General features: G+C 39.4%; 1 pseudogene; it reads left to right on the top strand.

Moving 5' to 3' along the window:
- Positions 1–25,257, top strand: part of LOC113915967 — a 47,076-nt pseudogene that overhangs the window by 2,345 nt on the left and 19,474 nt on the right.

The raw sequence follows: 25,257 nt of genomic DNA, 5'->3' as shown, positions 1-25,257 counted from the left end.
TGGAAGGAGAGATAAAGAGCTTCCAGGACAGACAGAAACTGAAAGAAATGTGACCACCAAGCCAGCCCTGCAAGAAATATTAAGGGGAATACTGTAAGTTAAGAGAGACCCCAAAAGTAACATAGATGAGAAAGAAACAGAGACAATCTACAGAAACAGGGACTTTACAGGCAATACAATGGCACTAAATTCATATCTTTCAATAGTTACTATGAATGTAAATGGGCTGAATGCTCTAATCAAAAGACACAGGGCATCAGATTGGATAAAAAAGCAAGACCCATCCACATGCTGTCTACAAGAAACTCACTTTAGACCTAAAAACACCTCCAGACTGAAAGTGAGGGAGTGGAGAACAATTTACCACACTAATCAACCTCAAAAGAAAGCTGGGGTAGCAATCCTCATATCAGATAAATTAGATTTTAAAACAAAGACCGTAGTAAGAGATGTAGAGGGACACTATATTATACTTAAAGGGTCTATCCAACAAGAAGATATAACAATTCTAAATATTTATGCCCCCAACATGAGAGCAGCCAATTATATAAACCAATTAATAACCAAAGTAAAGAAACATATTGATAATAATACACTAATAGTAGGGGACTTCAACACCCCACTCACAGCAATGGACAGATCATCTAAGCAGAATATCAACAAAGAAACAAGGACTTTGAATGACACATTGGATCAGATGGACTTCACAGATATATACAGAACATTCCATCCTAAAACAACAAACTACTCCTTCTCAAGTGCACATGAAACATTCTCCAGACAGATCACATACTGGGTCACAAATCAGGCCTCAACTGATGCCAAAAGACTGAGATTATTCCCTGCATATTTTCAGACCACAATGCTTTGAAATTTGAACTCAATCACAAGAGGAAATTTGGAAGGAACTCAAACACTTGGAGGTTAAAGAGCATCCTGCTAAAGAATAAATGGGTAAAACAGGAAATTAAAGAAGAACTTAAAAAATTCATGGAAACTAATGAAAATGAAAACACACTGGTTCAAAAACTCTGGGATATAGCATAGGGGGTCCTAGGAGGGAAGTACATTGCAATACTAGCCTCTCTTAAAAAGTTAGAAAAATCCCAAATATACAAGCTGACCTTACACCTAAAAGACCTAGAGAAAGAACAGCAAATAAAGCCTAAACCAAGCAGAAGAAGAGAAATAATAAAGATTAGAGCAGAAATCAATGAAATAGAAATCAGAAGAATAGTAGAACAGATCAACAAAACTAGAAGCTGGTTCTTTGAAAGAATTAATCTATAAACTCTGGCCAGACTTATCCAAAAGAAAAGAGAAATGACTCAAATTAATAAAATCATGAATGAAAGGGAAGAGATCACGACCAACACCAAGGAAATACAGACAATTTTAAGAACATATTATGAGCAACTATATGCCAACAAATTAGGCAATCTGGAAGAAATGGATGCATTCCTGGAAACTTATAAACTACCAAGACTGAAACAGGACGAGGTAGAAAATCTGAACAGACGAATAACCAGCAAGGAAATTGAGGCAGTAATCAAAAACCTCCCAAAAAACAAGAGTCCAGGGCCAGACAGCTTCCCAGGTGAATTCTATCAAACATTTAAAGAAGAAATAATACCTATTCTACTGAAGCTGTTTCAAAAAATAAAAATGGAAGGAAAACTTCCAAACTCATTCTATGAGGCCAGCATTACCCTGATCCCAAAACCAGACAAAGACCCCATCAAAAAGGAGAATTACAGACCAATATCCCTGATGAACATAGATGCCAAAATACTCACCAAGATACTAGCCAATAGGATCCAACAGTACATTAAAAATATTATTCACCACCACCAGGTGAGATTTATTCCTAGGACACAAGGGTGGTTCAAGATTCACAAATCAATCAATGTGATAGATCACATTAATAAAAGAAAAGACAAGAACCATATGATCCTCTCAATTGATGCAGAAAAAGCATCTGACAAAATACAGCATCCTTTCTTGATTAAAACTCTTCAAAGTATAGGGATAGAGGAAACATAGCTCAATGTCATAAAAGCCATCTATGAAAAGCCCACAGCGAATATCATTCTCAATGAGGAAAAACTGAGACCTTTTCCCTTGAGATCAGGAACACAACAGGGACGCCCACTCTCACCACTATTAGTCAACATAGTACTAGAAGTCTAGCCTCAGCAATCAGACAACAAAAAGAAATAAAAGTCATTCAAATTGGCAAAGAAGAAGTCAAATTCTCACTCTTCACAGATAACATGATACTTTATGTGGAAAAGCCAAAAGACTCCACCCCCAAATTGCTAGAACTCATACAGGAATTCAGCAACATGGCAGGATACAAAATCAATGCACAGAAATCAGTTGCATTTCTATTCAACAAAAATGTGACTGAAGAAAGAGAAATTAAGGAATTGATCCCACTTAAAATTGCACCAAAAACTGTAAGATACCCATGAATAAACCTAACCAAAGAGGTAAAGGATATGTACTCTGAAAACTAGAGAACACTTATGAAAGAAATTGAGGAAGACACAAAGAGATGGAAAAACATTCCATGCTCATGGCTTAGAAGAATAAACATTGTGAAAATGTCTATGTTGCCCAGAGCAATCTATACATTCAATGCAACCCCTATCAAAATACCATTGACATTTTTCACAGAGCTGGAACAAACAATCTTAAAATTTGTATGGAACTAGAAAAGGCCCCGAATTGCCAGGGGAATGTTGAAAAAGAAGACCAAAGCTGGTGGCATCACAATGCCAGACTTCAAGCTCTATTACAAAGCTGTGATCGAGACAGCATGGTACTGGCACAAAAACAGACACATAGATCAATGGAACAGAATAGAGAGCCCAGAAATGGATTCTCAACTCTATGGTCAACTAATCTTTGACAAAGCACAAACAAATATCCAATGGAAAAAAGACAGTCTCTTCAATAAATGGTGCTGAAAGAATTGGACAGCCACATGCAGAAGAATGAGACTAGACCATTCTCTTACACCATCCACAAAAACAAACACAAAATGGATGACAGGCAGCAACCTCTTCGACCTTAGCCACAGCAACTTCTTGCAACACATGTCTCTAAAGGCAAGGGAAACAAAAGCAAAAATGAACTATTGGGCCTTCATCAAGATAGAAAGCTTCTGCACAGCAAAGGAAATAGTCAACAAAACTAAAGGAAACCGGGGGGCGGAGCAAGATGGCAGAGGAGTAGGAGACCTAGATTTCGTCTGGTCTCAGGAATTCAGCTGAATAGGGATCAAACCATTCTGAACACCTACAAATTCAACAGGAGATCAAAGAGGAGAGTAGCAACAACTATCTGAACAGAGAAGCGACCACTTACTGGAAGGTAGGACGTGTGGAGAAGTGAATCCAAGGCGATATTCGGGAGGATAGACGGCGGGGGAGGGGCCTCCGCCGGCCGCTTCTGGCAAGTGCTAGAGCCGCGGAGCACAAAATCGGACCTTTTAGAAGTCGGCTGAGGGACGTCGCTCCAGTGGCTAAGCGGGGGTGGAACCCTCGCGGTACAGTGAGGTCTCAGGACCCTCAGGGTCACAGAAAGACCGGGGGTGCCTGAGTGCGCCAGAGCTCCCAGGTGTCGGAGCGGGGAAGCCGGCTGCAGAGACGGAGCTGAGGCGCGGGCTCTCAGCTTGGGGTTGCCATAAACTGTGATCCGCGGCCCAGTCGGGCCACTGCTCCTGCAGCAGGGACCCAACAGGTGGCAGATCCGGGGAGACTCCCCTTCCTTCCCGGGGCAGAGCGGCGCGGGAACGTACCGCAGGGATCTGCTGGGTTTGGAGACTCCACACGGGGTCGGGTGCCAGAGATACAAACGCTCGGTCACAGGCTGGGTGAGCATGGAGAGCGGCCGGAGACCAGGGACAAGGGAGTGACTGCTTTTCTCTGGGGGCGCACTGAGGAGCGGGGCCCCGATTTCTCAGCTCCTCCGGGTAGAGATTGGGAGGCCACCATTTTTGCCCTGGTCCTCCAAGGCTGTACGGAGAGCTTGCAGGGAACAAAAGCTCCTGAGATCAAACCCGAGCAGCTTGCTTAGCCCGGACCGACAAGGGCGGGGCAATTCAGCCTCCGGCAAAGACATTTGGAAACCACAGCAACAGGCCCCTCCCCCAGAAGATCAGCACGAACAGCCAGCAAGCCAAGACCAAGTTTACCGATCAAGGAGAACGGGAGAACTCCAGCGCTAGGGGAATACTGCACATAGAATTCATGGCTTTTTTTTACCATGATTCATTAGTTCATCAAAGTTAATTTTTGTTAACTGTTTTTTTTTTCTTTTTCTTTTTCCCCTTTTCAACCAATATCTTATCAATCTTTTTTTAAAAAAAAAAAAAACAAAAACATTTTTTATTTTTCATTTTTAGAGTCATATTTTATCCCTTCATAGTAGTTACCCTTATTTTTGGCATATATATATAAGTTTTTCTCTCTTTAAAATTTTGAGATACAGTTTCTTCTAACAGATAAAAATATACCCTAAATCGCTAGTGTATGGTTCTGTTCTAGTCTCCTGCCTGATCACATTATCTCCCTTTTTTTTTCTTTTTTAAATCTTCTTTCTTTTTTCAAACAACTTCTTATCTTATCAAGTCCTTTTATAAAATCTTTTATAATTTTCATCTTTACACTCATCTTCTATCCCTTCATTGTATCAACCCTTATTTTGTACATATATGTCTTTCTTCCTTTAAAATTTTAGGAGGTACTTTTTTCTAACAGACCAAAATACGCCCAAAATCTAGTGTGTGGCACTGATCTATGCATTAGCCTGATCATATTTGATCACATTCTGCTTTTTTTGTATTGTTCTGTTTTTGTTTTTATCTTTTTTTCTTTTTTCTTTTTTTTTCCCTCTTTCTTTTTTCTTCCTTTCCCTTTCTTTTCCCCTGGTTTCAGGTCTTTTCTGATTTGTATACAGTATATTTGCTGGGGACGTTGTAGCATTTTGTTCTCTCATTCATCTATTCTCCTCTGGACAAAATGACAAGACGAAAAAATCACCTCAGCAAAAAGAACAAGAGGTAGTACGGTCAGCCAGGGACCTACTCAATACGGACATTAGTACGATGTCGGACCTAGAGTTCAGAATCATGACTTTAAAGATACTAGCTGGGCTTGAAAAAAGCATGGAAGTTATTAGAGAAACCCTTTCTGGAGAAATAAAAGAACTAAAATCTAACCAAGTCGAAATCAAAAAGGCTATTGATGAGGTGCAATCAAAAATGGGGGCACTAACTGCTAGGATAAATGAGGCAGAAGAGAGACTCAGTGATATAGAAGACCAAATGATGGAAAGTAAAGAAGCTGAGAAAAAGAGGGAGAAACAACTACAGGATCACGAGGGCAGAATTCGAGAGATAAGTGATTCGATAAGCCGAAACAACATTAGAATAATTGGGATCCCAGAAGAAGAAGAAAGAGAGAGAGGGGCAGAAGGTATATTGGAGCAAATAATAGCAGAGAACTTCCCTAATGTGAGGAAGGAAACAGGCATCAAAATCCAGGAGGCACAGAGAACCCCTCTCAAAATCAATAAAAATAGGTCAACACCCCGACATCTAATAGTAAAACTTACGAGTCTCAGAGACAAAGAGAAAATCCTGAAAGCAGCTCGGGAGAAGAGATATGTAACCTACAATGGTAAAAATATTAGATTGGCAACAGACCTATCCACAGAGACCTGGCAGGCCAGAAAGGACTGGCAAGATATCTTCAGAGCACTAAACGAGAAAAATATGCAGCCAAGAATACTATATCCAGCTAGGCTGTCACTGAAAATAGAAGGAGAGATAAAAAGCTTCCAGGACAAACAAAAACTAAAGGAATTTGCAAACACGAAACCAGCCCTCCAAGAAATATTGAAAGGGGTCCTCTAAGCAAAGAGAGAGCCTAAAAGCAGCAAAGATCAGAAAGGAACACAGACAACATACAGTAACAGTCACCTTACAGGCAATACAATGGCACTAAATTCATACCTTTCAATAGTTACCCTGAATGTAAATGGGCTCAATGCCCCAATCAAAAGACACAGGCTATCACATTGGATTAAAAAACATGACCCATCCATATGCTGTTTGCAGGAGACTCATTTTAGACACAAAGACACCCCCAGATTGAAAGTGAGGGGGTGGAAAACCATTTACCATGCTAATGGACACCAAAAGAAAGCTGGGGTGGCAATCCTTATATCAGACAAACTAGATTGTAAAACAAAGACTGTAATAAGAGATGAGGAAGGACACTATATCCTACTTAAAGGGTCTATCCAACAAGAAGATCTAACAATTGTAAATATCTATGCCCCTCACGTGGGAGCAGCCAATTATATAAGGCAATTAATAACAAAAGCAAAGAAACACATTGACAACAATACAATAATAGTGGGGGACTTTAACACCCCCCTGACTGAAATGGACAGATCATCTAAGCAAAAGATCAACAAGGAAATAAAGACTTTAAATGACACATTGGCCCAAATGGACTTCACAGACATATTCAGAACATTCCATCCCAAAGCAACGGAATACACATTCCTCTCTAGTGCCCATGGAACATTCTCCAGAATTGATCACATCCTAGGTCACAAATCAGGTCTCAACCGGTACCAAAAGATTGGGATCATTCCCTGCATATTTTCAGACCACAATGCCTTGAAACTAGAACTCAATCACAAGAGGAAAGTCGGAAGGAACTCAAATACATGGAGGCTAAAGAGCATCCTACTAAAGAATGAATGGGTCAACCAGGAAATTAAAGAAGAATTTAAAAAATTCATGGAAACCAATGAAAATGAAAACACAACTGTCCAAAATCTTTGGGATACAGCAAAGGCAGTCCTGAGAGGAAAGTATATAGCAATACAAGCCTTTCTCAAGAAACAAGAAAGGTCTCAAATACACAATCTAACCCTACACCTAAAGGAGCTGGAGAAAGAACAGCAAATAAAGCCTAAACCCAGCAGGAGAAGAGAAATAACAAAGATCAGAGCAGAAATCAATGAAATAGAAACCAAAAGAACAGTAGAACAGATCAACGAAACTAGGAGCTGGTTCTTTGAAAGAATTAACAAGATTGATAAACCCCTGGCCAGACTGATCAAAAAGAAAAGAGAAATGACCCAAATCAACAAAATCATGAATGAAAGAGGAGAGATCACAACCAACACCAAAGAAATACAAACAATTATAAGAACATATTACGAACAACTCTATGCCAGCAAATTAGATAACCTGGAAGAAATGGGTACATTTCTAGAGACGTATTAACTACCAAAACTGAACCAGGAAGAAATAGAAAACCTGAACAGACCTATAACCACTAAGGAAATTGAAGCAGTCATCAAAAATCTCCCAACAAACAAAAGCCCAGGGCCAGATGGCTTCCCAGGGGAATTCTATCAGACATTTAAAGAAGAATTAATACCTATTCTCCTGAAACTTCCAAAAAATAGAAATGGAAGGAAAACTTCCAAATTCATTTTATGAGGCCACCATTACCTTGATCCCCAAACCAGACAAAGACCCCATCAAAAAGGAGAATTACAGACCAATATCCTTGATGAACATGGATGCAAAAATTCTCACCCAAATACTAGCCAATAGGATCCAACAGTACATTAAAAGGATTATTCACCACGACCAAGTGGGATTTATCCCTGGGCTGCAAGGCTGGTTCAACATCCGCAAATCAATCAACGTGATACAATACATTAACAAAAGAAAGAACAAGAATCATATGATCCTCTCCATAGATGCAGAAAAAGCATTTGACAAAGTACAACATCCTTTCTTGATCAAAACTCTTCAGAGTATAGGGATAGAGGGTACATACCTCAATATCATAAAAGCCATCTACGAAAAACCTACAGCGAATATCATTCTCAATGGGGAAAAGCTGAGAGCTTTTCCCCAAGGTCAGGAACGCGGCAGGGATGTCCACTCTCACCACTGCTATTCAACATAGTATTAGAAGTCCTAGCCACAGCAATCAGACAACAAAAAGAAATCAAAGGCATCCAAATCGGCAAAGAGGAAGTGAAACTCTCACTCTTTGCAGATGATATGATACTTTATGTGGAAAACCCAAAAGACTCCACCCCAAAACTGCTAGAACTCATACAGGAATTCAGTCAAGTAGCAGGCTATAAAATCAACGCACAGAAATCAGTGGCATTCCTATACACCAACAACAGGACAGAAGAGAGACAAATCAAGGAGTCGATCCCGTTCACAATTGCACCCAAAACCATAAGATACCTAGGAATAAATTTAACCAAAGAGGCAAAGGATCTGTACTCAGAAAACTATAAAATACTCAGGAAAGAAATTGAAGAAGACACAAAGAAATGGAAAAACGTTCCATGCTCATGGATTGGGAGAACCAACATTGTGAAGATGTCAATGCTACCCAGAGCAATCTACACATTCAATGCAATGCCCATCAAAATACCATCCACTTTTTTCAAAGAAATGGAACAAATAATCCTAAAATTTGTATGGAACCAGAAGAGACCCCGAATAGCCAGAGGAATCTTGAAAAAGAAAAGCAAAGCTGGCGGCATCACAATTCCGGACTTCCAGCTCTATTACAAAGCTGTCATCATCAAGACAGTATGGTACTGGCACAAAAACAGACACATAGATCAATGGAACAGAATCGAGAGCGCAGAAATGGACCCTCAACTCTATGGTCAACTTATCTTTGACAAAGCAGGAAAGAATGTCCAGTGGAAAAAAGACAGTCTCTTCAACAAATGGTGTTGGGAAAGTTGGACAGCCACATGCAGAAGAATGAAACTGGACCATTTCCTTACACCACACACAAAAATAGACTCCAAATGGTTGAAAGACCTAAACGTGAGACAGGAGTCTATCCAAATCCTAAAGGAGAACACAGGTAGCAACCTCTTCGACCTCAGCCGCAGCAACTTCTTCCTAGAAACATCACCAAAGGCACAGGAAGCCAGGGCAAAAATGAACTATTGGGATTTCATCAAGATAAAAAGCTTTTGCACAGCAAAAGAAACAGTCCACAAAACCAAAAGACAACCGACAGAATGGGAGAAAATATTTGCAAATGACATATCAGATAAAGGGCTAGTATCCAAAATCTATAAAGAACTTATCAAACTCAACACCCAAAGAACAAATAATCCAATCAAGAAATGGGCAGAAGACATGAACAGACATTTTTCCAAAGAAGACATCCAAATGGCCAACAGGCACATGAAAAAGTGCTCAACATCGCTCGGCATCAGGGAAATCCAAATCAAAACCTCAATGAGATACCACCTCACACCCGTCAGAATGGCTAAAATTAACAAGTCAGGGAATGACAGATGTTGGCGGGGATGTGGAGAAAGGGGAACCCTCCTACACTGTTGGTGGGAATGCAAGCTAGTGCAACCCCTCTGGAAAACAGTATGGAGGTTCCTCAAACAGTTGAAATTAGAGCTACCATTCGATCCAGCAATTGCACTACTGGGTATTTACCCCAAAGATACAAATGTAGGGCCCCGAAGGGGTACGTGCACCCCAATCTTTATAGCAGCAATGTCCACGATAGCCAAACTGTGGAAAGAGCCAAGATGTCCATCGACAGATGAATGGATAAAGAAGAGGTGGTATATATACACAATGGAATATTATGCAGCCATCAAAAGGAATGAGATCTTGCCATTTGCAACAACGTGGATGGAACTGGAGGGTGTTATGCTGAGTGAAATAAGTCAATCAGAGAAAGACATGTATTATATGACCTCACTGATATGAGGAATTCTTAATCTCAGGAACAAACTGAGGGTTGCTGGAGTGGTCGGGGGTGGGAGGGAGGGGGTGGCTGGGTGATAGACATTGGGGAAGATATGTGCTACAGTGAGCGCTGTGAATTGTGTAAGACTGTTGAATCACAGATCTGAAACAAATAACGCAACATATTTTAAGAAAAAAGAAAAAGAAGATAGCAGGAGGGGAAGAATGAAGGGGAGTAAGTCAGGGGGGGAGACGAACCAGGAGAGATGATGGACTCTGAAAAACAAACTGAGGTTTCTAGAGGGGAGGAGGGTAGGGGGATGGGTTAGCCTGGTGATGGGTATTAAAGAGGGCACATTCTGCATGGAGCACTGGGTGTTATGAACAAACAATGAATCATGGAACAGTACACCAAAACAAATTATGTAATATATGGTGATTAACATAACAATAAAAAATTTAAAAAAAAACTAAAGGAAACCTACAGAATGGGAGAGGATATTTGCAAATGACATATCATATAAAAGGCTGGTATCCAAGATCTATAAAGAACTTCTCAAACTCAACACCCAAAAAACAAATAATCCAGTCAAGAAATAGGCAGAAGACACGAACAGACACTTCTCCAAAGAAGACATTGAAATGGCCAACAGACACATGAAAAAATGCTCCACATCACTTGTCACCTGGGAAAAACCACAGTGAGATACCACCTCACACCAGTTAGAATGGCTAAAATTAACAAGACAGGGAACAACAAATGTTGGTGAGGATGTGGAGAAAGGGGAACTCTCTTATAATGTTGGTGGGAAAGCAAGGTGGTGCAGCCACTCTGGAAAAGAGTATGGAGATTCCTCAGGAAGTTAAAAATAGAGCTACCCTGTAACCCAGCAATTGAATTACTGGGTATTTACCCCAAAAATGCAGATGTAGTGAAAAGAAGGGGCACATGCACCCCAATGTTCATAACAGCAATGTCCAGATTAGCCAAACTGTGGAAGGAGCCAAGATTGTCCTTCAACAGATGAATGGATAAAGAAGACGTGATTCATATATACAGTGGAATATTACTCAGCCATCAGAAAGGATGAATACCTACCATTTATATCAACATGGATGGAACTGCAAGGTATTATGCTAAGTGAAATAAGTCAATCAGAGAAAGACAATTATCATATGGTTTCACTCGTATGTGGAATATAAGAAATAACACAGAGGATCATAGGGGAAGGGAGGGAAAACTGAATGGGAAGAAATCAGGGAGGGAGCCAAACTATTGAAGACTCTTAACTCCGGGAAACAGAGGGTTGCCAGAGGGGAGGTGGGGGGGATGGGGTAACTGGGTGATGGGCATTAAGGAGGGCATGTGATGTGAAGAGCACTGGGTGTTATACACAACTAATGAATCACTGAACACTACACCAAAAACCAATGATGTACTATATGTTGGCTAATTGAATTTAATTGAAAAAAAAAGGAAAAATAATAATAAATAAAGTTCTAAACCACCCTTCCTTTGTGCTGCCTGCAGAGGTGTCAGCCATCTCCTACTCAGCATCATGGCCGCCCTCAGACCTCTGGTGAAGCCCAAGATTTTTAAAAAGAAGACCAAGAAGTTCATCCAGCACCAGTCAGACCAATATGTCAAAAATAAGCCTAACTGGTTGAAACCCAGAGGCATTGACAATAGGTTGCACAGAAGATTCAAGGGCCAGATCTTGATGTCCAATGCTGGTTACAGGAGCAACAAGAAAAAAAAAAACCACTAGGAACTTCTGGTTTCCAGAAGTTCCTAGTCCACAACATCAAGGAGCTTGAAGTGCTCCTGATGTGCAACAGATCTTACTGTGCAGAGATTGCTCACAATGTCCCCTCCAAGAACCGCAAAGCCATATGGAAAGAGCAGCCCAGCAGGCCATCAGAGTCACCAATCCCAAGGCCATGCTGCACAGCAAAGAAAATGAACAGACAGCTTTATGTGCATGTTGTATTTCTGTTAATAAAACCATAAAACTACTAAATAAATAAGTACAAAAAATTCTAAATCAAAGTTTCAGTGAGTTTTACAAATGGGCTAGGTTTCTAATACAAATTATAAAACATGTTTATTTGATATAATCCTACATGGTAAGTAAATTACCTCCCGCAGTATATTAAACTTTTGATAATTTAACAGTTTCAACCCTTTAGGGAAGCAATTAGAGTAGTGGAGAGGGATTTGACACATTTATGAAGACTGTAACTCTGTCTTCCCACTAGTCCAATTTGTGCAAAGGAAGCAGCCTCCTTGGCTGGCAGAACTAGATTCAACACGTTCATGTCGAGATCAAAATATCCCGCTACCATTACACCTTTTTTTTTTTACGTACTACAAAAGTTATTAATGTTCATGACAGAAAATCTGGAAAATGGAGAAAAACAAAAACAAAGACAATAAAAATCACCCACAATTCTTCTATCCAAAGATAACCACTGCAAACCTTCTGGTGCATTTCCTTTTGGTGTCTATACTAGGCACACAATTAACAATAACAGGGGTCTGGGGAAAAGGAAGTAATGATCCATCCCAAACCACAGAGAAAAAAAAAAAAACAGTCAACAGGACATACATTTATTTAATAATAGAAACATTTTTTAATATTTACTATCCCATGGTAGCTTTTATATAAAATTGTATTGTTGCTCAATTTCATAGCTGATCTGTCCTTATTTCAAATGAAGACTGTGCAGCATCTGCTTCTCAGTAAGCAAATTATCCGCTCATCTTTCTAAAGAATCCAGCAACATAGTCCAGACAATAAAAGCCAGCATTAGACATGACTCTGTTTCTACTCACTGGCCACCAGACATCACCATTCTCATGAACCCTGCGTTCACCCCCAACCCCATCAAGAGCACACCATAGTGTCACTCTCCTCCTTCCACTTTGGGCCAGGACCACTCCAGGCCAGAGATAACATCATCATCATCATCCCTCAGTGCTTCAGATCTCAATTCACGGCCACCCCTGTCAAGACACAAATTAATATTATTTTCACAACTGTTCTCCACCAGAAAATCGATTTACTGTCATAGAGTGATTGGGCTATTATGTATTTCCAAAAGACAGAGACCCCCAATATGAACATGTTTTCAATTATTTTAGAAATGCTACTCTTTAACGAGTATACCATGTATTATTATTTCTATCACTGTCCATCCAAAGCGTAATCTATCTCAGATAATTAAGAAGTTGTATTTTATTTTATTTGCAAAAAAAAAGGATCAATCTGTTTCAACATGCAGTATCTGTAACCTACTTTTTTCTTTTTTTTTTTTTTTTTTGCAACATCGGGATCATTCTGGTTTTGTGCTTACTGTTTTGTAACATATTGTATTGGTTAATCAGAAATAGAAGTAATTAGAAACATAAATAAGAAAGCCAAGTTTCTGAAAAAGATCTTTCACACATCAAGGTTGACCATTAGCAAAAATTTTGAAGGAACTTGAATTAACCTTCAGCAAAGCTCTTTCTATATACTTTTTCTTCAGTTGAGAGGCCTAAAATAACAATATGATATGTGTTTCCATAAAACAAAACAAATACAACTGAGAGAAATTACTTCCTACTAAGTTTTTTGTATTTTTGTGGGTTTCTTTTAAAGATTTATTTATTTGACAGAGAAAGGGGACAAATAGGGGGAGCAGCAGACAGAGGGAGAGGGAGAAGCAGGCTCCTCGTCAAGCAGGGAGCCCAATGCGGGGCTCTATCCCAGGACCCTCAGATCACGACCTGAGCCAAAGGCAACCGCTTAACCGACTGAGCCACCCAGGCACCCAAGTTTTTGTAGTTTTTTTTTTTTTTTAAGATTTTATTTATTTGAGAGAGAGAGCATGAGAAGGGGAGGGTCAGAGGGAGAAGCTGAGTCCCTGCTCAGCAGGGAGCCCAATGCAGCACTGGATCCCAGGACTCCAGGATCATGACCTGAGCCAAATGCAGTTGCTTAACCAACTGAGCCACCCAGACACCCATTTTTGTAGTTTTAAAAGAAGATTAGCCAAAGAACACAATGCTTAACCCAAAGTAGCAAATATCATAAAGTACAACTTCAGGTATCCTAGAAATGGAAGAGATTTCTGGGCAGGGCTTTCTTACTGCCCTCATATAATATCTGCAAGGGACCATCCACAATGTCTATACATAAATCAAATTCTGTCAACCAGGACTAAACTGTGTGAAACTCTAAGAAGTGCACATTAATCTCCCTGGACACAATGTAGTGACAATCAATATTAATGCATTCTGGAAAGCTAGGCTTCCTTCTAAAAGATGCACAGGCACCTAAATTATGCAAAATCCATCAGGTTGACAACCAGAACGACACAAATGAATAAAAGTTACTAAGCAAGAGGAATGCTATACTAAGCAAGAGGAATGCTAAAGAATACTGATGAAATTTTCATTGTTTAGCACAATTTAGTAGGAGATCACTCAAGTTTCAAATGGTAATGTGTTGGTTTTAGCCTATATGAGAAAGGTGGGTATCTGAATGATTCCCAAAAATTAAACTATGGTTCAAAGGAGTGTTTTCTATTTACTAAAATTTGCCATGATGCAGCTAATGTTCAGAATTACAATAAAAATTCTCGGAGAGAGGCTAGTTTAAAAAACAAATGTTTGAGTTTATAAAATGTTCCATGTGCCCTTTTCCACCTATTGCACTTATAGCTTAAAACCCAGCTAGAAAAGTATTTTAATACCCAAGTGGTTATTGTAGAGATTCTGAAGGCACTAAGCTATGATTTCCTCAAGTGGAAAGTGTCATTTGACAGCCCTTACAAAACACTACAAGCATAAAAGTGGAAGGTTGGTACAAGCAGTCCGCTCAATCTCCTAGACAGACTTCTCTGCTCCTTAAAGTAAGATTATTTGTCAAACCAACAGGAAGTCACTAGTCATGCCTTTAACTTGTTCAGTTCTTTTGGTAGTAGTGGTTCTGATGTTCTTTAGATAATTAGACTTTTGAATAGAAAATTATAAGATACTTAAACCTATTAAGTAGACTTTTCCATCTAGCTATAAAATACAGTATTTGCAAGTAGTTAATTATATACATGTTTTCCACCACAAATATCATCTGCCTTAATAGGTGAGAATAATGGTAACATCTGTAGCCATCATATAAATACAGAATACAAATAAAACAACACTGATAAAACTCTTCAACATGTTCTGGTTATACTGCAGTACAATGTTATCCTCATTTTCATTCCCTCTAACAGTTATCTTATCTCAATTATGAGAAGCTGATGGAGAAAGACAAGATTTAATAAAAGATAAATATATACACAAGTAAAATGATGTTCAATATCTGTTCATTTTGAATGCTAGAGTTATATTTATCAATGGAGTCTCTGTTGATTCTTATTCTAATACCAGCTCTACCTATAAAATAATGACAGGCCTGTTTTCATTAGAGGTGTTAGTCTCATGGTTTGGTTTTTTTCTTAATGATCATATATCTTACAGTATCAGAGAATACTGTAATAATGACATGGAAAGAACATGATTAAAAAACTAAAGAGTGGGGGCACTTGGGTGGCTCACTCAGTTAAGTGTCTGCCTTCAGCTCAGGTCATGATCCCAGGGTCCTGGGATGGAGTCCCATGTGGGGTCCCTGCTCAATGGGAAGCCTGTTTCTCCCTCTCCTTCCCACTGATGCCTTCTGTCACTATCTCTGTCTCTCTCTCTGATAAATGAGATCTTAAAAAAAAAAAAACTAAAGAGTGACCAGGTAGAATAAATATACTGCAAATACACTTAATTTCCACCAAACAGGAGTATATTTCAGTTTTCTGTTAAATTAGACTGGAAGAAAAAAAAATCCACACAGATTGTAGTTCTGTTGCATCATTGCAAGGTCATTTCAAATATAAAATGGAAGGATTCTCTGAGGGAAAAGAATCATTTCCTTTTGTTGTTAGAAAAACATAGGCCCCTAAACACTGTATCAGGATATTTCCCATCATATCCTTGCAGTCCAAATCACTGAAACATTCCAGTGTTCATTCTGCTCCCCATAGGTTTAAAAAGAAGAGCCCACTGACTCCACTTCCCAGCAGTAGTAGGGGGCAGGGCAGCCCCAGGCCAGGATGGCTGCCTCCACAAAACATTTAAAAATAATCCTACTTGTAAGGTTCTCTTTACTTGCTCGAGTTCATTTTCTGTACCATTTTCTAGTATCCACACAACCCAGCCCTACTCCTATAAAAGAGCTAAAAATTGTCTGAAAGCATATAAAAAATTAATCATTCCTTAATTTTGTTCCAGGGATAGAAGTCAGATACTCTCAATGGAAAGATAAAGCTTTTCCATGAAAATTATTCCTCTTGCAAGAAATATTCATTCAATTTTAATCTTTTAATTACATGGAAAAAGCTGAAAGGATAACTTTCTGTGGTGAGTAGAATGAATTCAGAATTCCTATTTATCACTTATATTCATGCAAAATGAATTTCTTTTTAATGTACCACATAAAAATTATTTGGAAGCAATATATCAAATTCTGAATTCATTCAAATCTTTTGTTGCACAGTTTTTAAAAAAGATGCCACAATTCAGTTATTTCAGTACCTTTGCTTCTTAAGAGCCATTATGGATTAGAGGAAAAGAATAAACACGTGCTGACTAAAAACGATGCACTTAGTACTAGTCTTCATGAGGACACACAACACACACACACACAAAGTAAGAGGGCCTTCCCTCTCCCCTTAAAGAGCCTACAGAAAAGATGGAGAATAAAATGCAACCAGATATTGCAAACTCCCAGGTCTAGTCAGTCCAGCCTAATGGCCTAATTAATCAGTGTGTTCCATCCTCCTCATCGTTAGCAATTGGTTTAAAGTCAAGCATATGTCCAAGTCTGGCCAAACTAAAGTCCATCTGGGACTTTGGCTATGGGGCCTTTAACTGGGGTTGCTGAGCAGGCAGGCTCATTCATGTATGCATTCAGCAAATCTTTGTTAGATATCTACCCTGTCAGGTACCCTTCTAGATGGCAGATTAAGTCTACAGAGGAAAACAAAAGGGAGGGAAGAAGGGAGACAGATGGTTGGAGCATCTGGATTCAGTCATGCCGAAAGTCGGATCAACCCCTGGATTTTTTAGTTATATGAATCAGTAAATCTCTTTTTAGTTTAAGGCAATTTGAGTTGGGGTTTCTGTCTATGCAACCAACAGTCCTAACCAGCACCCCCACTCCCACCCCAGAGTCTAGGATTGGCAACTAGAGTAAAATCTCACCTTCTTGTACTGGAGCCTTGCCTGCTCCCAGTTATGGTCATGGACATAAAACCAGTTGGAATAGGCTCATGGCCCACTCCTCACCCCTTCCTAACATTTCTCTACCTAATGTGTAATGACTCTCCAACTCTTAGACTGGTCCCAAAAATTTGGAGGTAACCTACCTCTAAATCCAACTTAGACTGGTCTTTTTTCCTTTGGGGATAAAAAAAAAACCTACACAGTACCCGCATCTCCACATAAATACATGCAAATTACACCACAAGAATCACAGATATGGAGCTGAAAATATACTACCAAGGCACCTCCTCCTACCTCTTATCCAATGCAGGAATGCTGTCTTATTGCCCCTGGTCAAGAATCAACCAGCCTCTGGTTAAATACTTCCAAAGACAGGAAGCTCACTACCTCAAGCACCATGTGTCCCAGTAATGGACAGCTTCTATATCTGAGAAGTGTCATTATGATACCAAATAAAAATTTCTCTTCCTGAAATTCCCATTGCTTTATGCTATTTCTGCTAAGTGCAGCAACAAAGAATAAGCTCCTTCCCTGTCTACTTGTCAGCTCTTCAAATATTTAAAGGCAATTAGCATGTCTCCCGTTAGTGTTTTTCTACAGTTCCTTTAGCTATTTCTTAAAATACATGACTTCCAGATCCACCGATATCCTGATTCCCCTTGTCTAGGCACACTCTAGTTTGTCAACATCCCTTTTATAATGTTATCCCACCCCACCCCACCCCACCCCTGAATGGTGACCCTTGGGTGGTCTGAAAGGCCCAGAAAACTGGGCAAATCACTTCCAAAGGGCTGAACATTGCATTTATGAAAACAAATCCTAAGATTTCATTGGCTCTTTTTCTTTTAGCAAACATACCATATGCTTAACAATTTTAGTACAATTCCTAACACATCCAGAAATTCTGTGGCATGGAAGCTCCTAATGATCAAAAGCCTCCAGATTTTTTCCCAAGAACCTGCTGCACTGTGGATCTTTCTTCTCCTTTCCTATTTTGGTGAGGGGAAATTTGGTCTTTGTCTATTTTTTTAGCCCAAGCATCAGAGCAGGACCCTAGCAGGGTTGTTCATCACTGTAAAGCCAAGACCTGGATCAGTGTCTAGTACATGGTAGGGACTCAATAAGAGCCAGTGAACTAAATAAATCTCAATTTAGGAAACTCCATCCATTGCTATTTACTTAATTTTTTAATCAGCCTTGAGATTCACTTAGTTGAGGTCATTTGCATTCTAAACTCAGCATTAGTTATACTTCTTAATTCATATTCCCTCTAAATTTAGTAAGTCTGCTTTGTTTAGCTTTACCTAAGACACTGATGAAAACACTGGACAGGCTGGAGCCAAAGTTAGAGCCCTTTATTTTAGAACTCAGCAAGACACACCAGTCAAGGTGACACTGAGCTATTATCTATGCACTAGGGCTGAAGCAGCTAACTCAGGTTAGATTTCATCATCTCACTCTTGGAAAGCTTTTTAAAAAATGCTTTGTTAATATCAAAACACAGTAGTCAGTAGGCGGAATCTTATTAAGACAAAAATCTTCCATTATCACCAATTTCATGTGATTCAACCTAACTGAAAGTACCTCTAAATAGCTAGCCAATGTTTTATAGTAAATAAAAGCTACCAAGAGTTTCCTTAGACACTCTATACTGGTTGTATTCTACCATTTTACCGGAATCCATTACCAGGTTATATTCTGCCAGAATCTACCGTTTTCTACCTCAGAGATCAAGATATTAGCCCAATTGGGTGATAGACACTGAGGAGGGTATGTGCTATGGTGAGCTCTGTGAATTGCGTAAGACTGATGCACAGACCTGTACCCCGGAAACAAATAATGCATTATATGTTAATTAAAAATAAAAATTTAAAAATTTAAAATAAAATTTAAAAAAATATATTTGCCCACATCTTCTCCAAATAACAGATCACCTGTGCAGGTTCCTTCTTCACTTAAATTTCCATCTGCTTGAACTTAGAGACCAAGGCCTATTCAGTGTAACTGAAAGGTGGTCTAGGAATGCCTATCTGTACCTTGGGCTCTCCTCCCACTAGTGTTTTACCATATATCACCTGAAGATGATTCTCTTTTCTCCCCAAAATAAATCCCTATCCCTCCTGAAACAGGTAAACAGCATTTTACAGTGCCTCAAATTATGAATATTAAGGCATTTCTAGGAGTATGTAGCAAGTTGATTTTATATTTTAAAATGTCTCCCTCCACCCCAAGAGTCAAATGACAATTAACAGTACTAAGCCAAGAGAAAGAAATTTCTTTTTTTATTTTTAAAGATTTTATTTATTTATTTCAGACAGAGAGAGACAGCAAGAGAGGGAACACAAGCAGGGGGAGTGGGAGAGGGAGAAGCAGGCTTCCTGCTGAGCAGGGAGCCCGATGTGGGACTCGATCCCAGGAACCTGGGATCATGACCTGAGCCAAAGGCAGACACTTAATGAATGAGCCACCCAGGCGCCCCAAGAAAGAAATTTCTTAAGACGGAATTGTATGTGACAAATATTATTGAGCATAGGTCCAAAGCTGTGGAATATATGATTCTGAAATGAATGCACCAACACATGGAATTATTTGAAAGTTATACTACACATTATGGCCACAGATTATATAGATATTTACCTGGAAAAGATCAGGAAAAAAATTAAGTATAGAAAATTGTCTCGGTTAAGTGTCTGCCTTCCACTCCCGTCATGATCCCGGGGTCCTGGGGTCAAGCCCTGCGTCAGGCTCCCTGCTCAGTGGGGAGCCTGCTTCTCCTCCTCCTGCTCTCACTTCCCCTGCTTGGGCTCTCTCTCTCTCAAATAAATAAAATTTTTAAAAAAAGAAAAAAATTGTCTCTGTATGATTATTGTTTTTTTCAAAATCAACAGAAGCTGATTACGAAAGCTGTATGCCATAATATTCTAATGTGATCCTGGCTCTTAAAAATATACATGGGTTTCTAAAATGTGACATCCTGTGCATAGTATGTTAGGTATGTCATAGAATTCATTCTCCTAGTCTTGTTTTTTGTTCATTTCATATTTTGTAATTAGTGACAGTGGTCAGAGATGAAGAGTGGAAGGAAAAAAAGTTCCAGTAATGCAACATCACCAATGTTTACTATTTTTAAATACATGAAAGCAGTTTTTTTCCCTTTTAAAAATTTATTTATTTTAGAGAGACAGAGCAAGCATGAGCGAGGGGAGGGGCAGAGGGAGAGGGAAAGGAATCTGAAGCAGACTCCCTGCTGAACATGGAGCTCGATGTAGAGCTCAACCCCAGGACCCTGAGATTATGACCTGAGCTGAAACCAGGAGTTGGACACTTTTTTTTTTAATTTTATGTTATGTTAGTCACCATACAATACATCATTAGTTTTTGATGTGGTGATCCATGATCCATTGTTTTTGTATAACACCCAGTGCTCCCTGCAGTACGTGCCCTCCTTAATATCCATCACCGGGCTAGCCAAACCCCTCTCCCCCCTCCCCTCTAAAACCCTGTTTGTTTCTCAGAGTCCATAATCTCTCATGGTTCATCTCTCCTTCCAATTCCCACCCCCTCATTTTTCCTTTCCTTCTCCTAATGTCCTCTATGCTATTCCTTACGTTCCACAAATAAGTGAAACCATATGATAATTAACTTTCTCTGCTTGACTTATTTCACTTAGCATAATCTCCTCCAGTCCCATCCATGTTGATGTAAAAGTTGGGTATTCATCCTTTCTGATGGCTGAGTAATATTCCATTGTATATATGGACCACATCTTCTTTATCCATTCATCTGTTGAAGGGAATCTCTGCTCTTTCCACAGTTTGGCTATTGCGGACATTGCCACTATGAACACTGGGGTGCATATGGCCCTTCTTTTCACTACATCTGTGGCTTTGGGGTAAATACCCAGGAGTGCAATTGCTGGGTCATAGGGTAGCTCTATTTTTAAATTTTTGAGGCACCTCCACACTGTTTTCCAAAGTGGCTGTACCAACTTGCATTCCCACCAACACTGTAAGAGGGTTCCCCTCTCTCCATAACCTCTCCAACATTTGTTTCTTTCCCTGTCCATTTCTGCCATTCTAACTGGTGTAAGGTGGTATCTCAATGTGGTTTTGATTTGAATTTCCCTGATGGCTAATGATGATGAACATTTTTGCATGTGTCTGTTAGCCATTTGTATGTCTTCTTTGGAGAAGTGTCTGTTCATATCTTCTGCCCACTTTTTGACTTGATTATTTGTTTTCTGGGTGTTGAGTTTGAGAAGTTCTTTATAGATCTTGGATACCAGCCCTTTATCTGTAGTGTCATTTGCAAATATGTTCTCCCATTCTGTGGGTTGCCTCTTTGTTTTGTTGACTGTTTCCTTTGCTGTGCAGAAGCTTTTTATCTTGAGGAAGTCCCAAAAGTTCATTTTTGCTTTTGTTTCACTAGCCTTTGGAGATGTATCTTGAAAGAAGTTGCTGTGGCCGATGTCAAAGAGATTACTGCCTATGCTCTCCTCTAGGATATTGATGGATTCCTGTCTCACATTGAGGTCTTTCATCCACTTTGAGTTTATCTTTGTGAATGGTGTTAGAGAATGGTCGAGTTTCATTCTTCTGCATGTGGCTGTCCAATTTTCCCAGCACCATTTATTGAAGGGACTGTCTTTTTTCCATTGCATGTTTTTTCCTACTTTGTCAAAGATTATTTGACCATAGAGTTGAGGGTCCATATCTGGGTTCTCTATTCTGTTCCATTGGTCTATATGTCTGTTTTTGTGCCAGTACCATGCTGTCTTGGTGATCACAGCTTTGTAATATAGCTTGAAATTGGGCAACATGATGCCCCCAGCTTTGTTTTTCTTGTTCAATATTTCCTTGGCAATTCGGGGTCTTTTCTGATTCCATACAAATTTTAGGATTGTTTGTTTCAGCACTTTGAAAAATGTCATTGGAATTTTGATCAGGATGGCATTGAAGGTATAGATTGCTCTGGGTAGCATAGACATTTTAACAATGTTTATTCTTCCGATTCATGAGCATGGAATATTTTTCCATCTTTTTGTGTCTTCTTCCATTTCTTTCATGAGTGTTCTGTAGTTCCTAGAGTATAGATCCTTCACCTCCTTGGTTAGGTTTATTCCGAGGTATCTTACGGTTTTTGTTGCTATTGTAAATGGAATCGTTTCTCTAATTTCTCTTTCTACAGTTGCGTTGTTAGTGCATAAGAAAGCAACTGATTTCTGTGCATTGATTTTGTATCCTGCCACATTACTGAATTACTGTATGAGTTCTAGTAATTTGGGGGTGGAGTCTTTTGGGTTTTCCACATAAAGTATCATGTCATCTGCGAAAAGAGAGAGTTTGACTTCTTCTTTGCCAATTTGAATACATTTTATTTCTTTTTGTTGTCTGATTGCTGTTGCTAGGACTTCTAGTACTATGTTGAACAGTGGCGACAGTGGGCATCCTTGACGTGTTCCTGATCTTAAGGGAAAGGTTCTCAGCTTTTCCCCATTGAGGATGATATTCGCTGTGGGTTTTTCAGAGATGGATTTTATGAACTTGAGGAATGTTCCCTCTATCCCTATACTATGAAGAGTTTTAATCAGGAAAGGATGTTGTATTTTGTCAAATGCTTTTTCTGCATCAATTGAGAGGACCATATGGTTCTTCTCCCTCTTCTTATTAATGTGTTCTATCACCTTGATTGATTTGCAAATGCTGAACCACCCTTGCATCCCGGGGCTAAATCCTACTGGGTCATGGTGGATGATCCTTTTAATGTATTGTTGGATCCTATTAGCTAGGATTTTGTTGAGAATTTTGGAATCCATATTCATCAGGGATATCAGTCTGAAATTCTTTTTGATGGGGTCTTTGCCTGGTTTGGGGATTAACGTAATGCTGGCCTCAGAGAATGAGTTTGGAAGTTTTCCTTCTGTTTCTATTTTTTGAAAAAGCTTCAGAAGAATAGGTATTATTTCTTCTTTGAATGTTTGGTAGAATTCCCCAGGGAATCCATCAGGCCCTGGACTCTTGTTTTTGGGGAGGTTTTTGATCACTGCTTCAATCTCGTTACTGGTTATTGGCCTATTCAGGTTGTCGATTTCTTCCTGTTTCAGTCTTGGCAGCTTATAGGTTTCCAGGAAGGCCTCCATTTCATCCAGACTGCTCAGTTTATTGGCATATAATTGTTGATAATAATTTCTAATAATTGTTTCTATTTTCTTGGTGTTAGTCGTGATCTCTCCCCTTTCATTCATAATTTTACTAATTTGGGTCCTTTCTCTTTTCTTTTGGATAAGTCTGGCCAGTGGTTTATTGATCTTATTAATTCTTTCAAAGAACCAACTTCTGGTTTCGTTGATCTGATCTATTGTGTTTCTGGTTTCTAATTCATTGATTTCTGCTCTAATTTTAATTATTTCTCTTCTAATGCATGGCTTAGGCATCGTTTGTTGCTTTTTCTCTAGTTCTTTAAGGTGTAGAGTTCGTTGCTGAATTTGGGATTTTTCTATTTTTTGGAGTGAGGCTTAGATGGCTATGTACTTCCCCCTTAGGATCGCCTTTGCAGTATCCCATAGGTTTGGGACCGATGTGTTTTCGTTCTCATTGATTTCCATGAATTGTTTAAGTTCTTCTTTGATTTCCTGGTTGACCCAAACATTCTTGAGCAGAGTGGTCTTTAGCTTCCAAGTGCTTGAATTTCTGCCTAATTTTTTCTTGTGATTGAGTTCCAGTTTTAAAGTATTGTGGTCTGAGAATATGCAGGGAATAATCTCAATCTTTTGGTATCAGTCAAGACCTGATTTGTGACCCAGTATGTGGTCTATTCTGGAGAAAGTTCCATGTGGGCTTGAGAAGAATGAGTATTCTGTTGTTTTAGGGTGGAATGTTCTGTAAACATCTATGAGGTCCATCTGGTCCAGTGTATCATTCAAAGCTCTTGTTTCCTTGTTGATTTTCTGCTTAGATGATCTGTCCATTGCTGAGAGTGGAGTATTGAGGTCTCCTACAATTAACGTATTGTTATCAATATGACTCTTTATTTTGGTTAACAGTTGGCTTATGTAGATGGCTGCTCCCATGTTGGGGGCATAGATATTTACAATTGTTAGATCTTCTTGTTGGATAGACCCTTTAAGAATGATATAGTGTCCTTCTGTGTCTCTAATTACACACTTTAGTTTTAAAATCTAATTTGTCTGAATTGCTACCCCAGCTTTCTTTTGAGGTCCACTGGTATGGAAGATGGATCTCCATCCCTTCACTTTCAGTCTGAATGTATCTTTAGGTTCAAAATGAGTCTCTTGTAGGCAGCATATGGATGGATCCTGTCTTCTTACCCAATCTGCAACCCTGTGCCGTTTTATGGGAGCATTTAGGCCATTCACGTTGAGAGTGATTATTGAAAGATATGAACTAATTGTCATCATGTTGCCTGTGAAGATGTTGTTTTTATAGATTGTCCCTGTAAATTTCTGTTGTATATCACTCTTGGGGTCTTTCTCCTTTTATAGAACCCCCTTCGATATTTCTTGCAGGGCCGGCTTAGTGGTCACATATTCTTACAGTTTCTGCTGGTCGTGGAAGCTCTGCATCTCTCCATCCATTCTAAATGACAGCCTTGCCAGATAAAGTATTCTTGGCTGCATGTTCTTCTCATTTAGTACCCTGAATATGTCTTGTCAGGCCTTTTTGGCTTGCCAGGTCTCTGTGGATAGGTCTCACATTATTCTGATGTTCCTCCCTCTGTATGTAAGGAATCTCTTCCCCCTAACTGCCCTTAAGATGGTTTCCTTGGTTCTAAGATTTGCAAGTTTTACTATTACATGCCGGGGTGTTGGCCTGTTTTCCTTGAACTTGGGAGGGGTCCTCTCTGCCTCTAGGATGCGAATGTTTGTTTCATTCCCCAGATTAGGGAAGTTCTCAGCTATGCTCAAATACATCTTCTAGTCCTCTCTCTCTCTCTCCACTCCCTCCAGGATTCCAATTATTCTGACATTGGAATGCTTTATGGTGTCACTTATTTCTCTGATTCTATTTTCATGGATCCTGAGTTGTTTTTCCCTGGCCTCCTCTTTTCCCTTTTTATGTATTATATTGTCTTCCTGGTCGCTTATTTGTTCTTCTGCCTCACTTACCCTAGCTGTTAGATTATCTAGATTGGATTGGAT

The sequence above is a fragment of the Zalophus californianus genome, chromosome 1 (genome assembly GCF_009762305.2).
Source record: "Zalophus californianus isolate mZalCal1 chromosome 1, mZalCal1.pri.v2, whole genome shotgun sequence".
Taxonomy (NCBI): Eukaryota; Metazoa; Chordata; class Mammalia; order Carnivora; family Otariidae; genus Zalophus; species Zalophus californianus.
The sequence above is the reverse complement of the archived record's forward strand: the minus strand, read 5'-3'. Positions and strand labels throughout refer to the sequence as shown.